A 1,603-nucleotide genomic window follows, 5' to 3' on the forward strand; every position below is an offset into this window, starting at 1 on the left:
CCCGGAGCTCTTGTCTCTAGCTGCATATGTATCGAAAGATGGCCTAGTTGGCCATCATTGTAAAGAGAGGCCCATTGGACTTGCAAACTTTATATGCCCCAATATAGGGGAATGCCAGGGCCAAAAGAATGGGAATGGGTGGGTAGGGAAGTGGGGGGCGCTATGGGGGACTTTTGGGATAGCATTGGAAATGTAATTGAGGAAAATATGTAATAAAAATATTAAAAATCAAAAAAAAATGCATAGAGAGCTGGAAGTCAGAAAAAGACACAAATTACTACCCTTAAGGAGCAAATGTTCTAATATGGAAGAAAACCAGTAAGTACCCAAAAATGTGGCCATACTATCAATAGAAGATAAGAATACAATGAGAAAAGGAAGTGACCATGAGAGTTATTTTGGAACAGATAGTCAAGAAAGGTTTCTTTAAGAGTATTATCTCATATTGTGTTCGCAGCCTTTGCTGCTCTCCAATGCCAGTGCCACCTCTTGCTTGCTGAGCTCCAGCCGAAGGAGAAGGGGGGTAAGTAAGGAGGTGTCCATACCATGGCTCGTACAAAGCAGACTGCCCGCAAATCCACCAGTGGTAAAGCACCCAAGAAACAACTGACTACAAAAGCTGCTCACAAGAGTGCGCCCTCTACTGGAGGGGGTGAAGAAACCTCATCGTTACAGGCCTGGTACTGTGGCCTCAGTGAAATCAGATGCTATCAGAAGGCCACCGAGCTTCTGATTCCCAAGTTCCCTTTTCAGTGTCTGGTAAAAGAAATTGCTCAGGACTTCAAAACAGATCTGCGCTTCCAGAGTACAGCTATTGGTGCTTTGCAGGAGGCAAGTGAGGCCTATCTGGTTGGCCTTTTTGAAGATACCAAACTGTGTGCTATCCATGCCAAACCTGTAACAATTATGCCAAAAGATATCCAGCTAGCAAGCCGCATACGCGAGAACGTGCTTAAGAGTCAATTATGAGGGGAAACATTTCATTCTTTAAACAAAAATTTTCCTCTTCTTCCTGTAATCAGTAGTTCTGAATGTTAGATATTTTTTCCATGGGTCAAAGGGACCTAAGTATATGATTGCGAGTGGAAACAGAGGGGACAGAATCAGGTATTGGCAGTTTCTCCATGTTTATTTGTGTGTGAATTTTTAATATAAATGCAAGATGTAAAGCGTTAATGCAAGCAAAATGTTTTGGTGAACACATTTCAACAGTTCAACTTTATAACAATTATAAATAAACCTGTTAAAATTTTCTGGAAAAAAAAAAAAGAAGAGGTATTGATGTATTTTCTGTTTGTACTATGTCCAAATTTCTGAGGAACCGCCAGACTGATTTCAAGAGTGGTTGTACCAGCTTGCAATCCCACCAACAATGGAGAAGTGTTGCTCTTTCTCCACATCCTCATCAGAATCTGCTGTCACCTGAGATTTTGATCATTAGAGTTTAATGAAAATGAAGCCAGAACATACCCAAACTTACAGGACATAATTTAAGACGTCCTAAGAGGAAAATCATAGCTCTGAGTGCCACCAAAAATAAACTAGAGAGAGCATACACTAACACCTTGACAGCACACCTAAAAGCTTTAGAACAAAAGGAAGC

The 1,603-nt window shown here is 41.0% G+C and overlaps 1 pseudogene; it reads left to right on the forward strand.

Annotated features, from left to right (window-relative positions):
- Positions 1-481: 481 nt before the first annotated feature.
- On the forward strand, positions 482-969 carry LOC147003550 (histone H3.3A-like; annotated as a pseudogene).
- Positions 970-1,603: the final 634 nt, after the last annotated feature.

Source organism: Mus caroli, unplaced genomic scaffold (assembly GCF_978045245.1).
Source record: "Mus caroli unplaced genomic scaffold, Mus_caroli_1 scaffold_8, whole genome shotgun sequence".
NCBI lineage: Eukaryota > Metazoa > Chordata > Mammalia > Rodentia > Muridae > Mus > Mus caroli.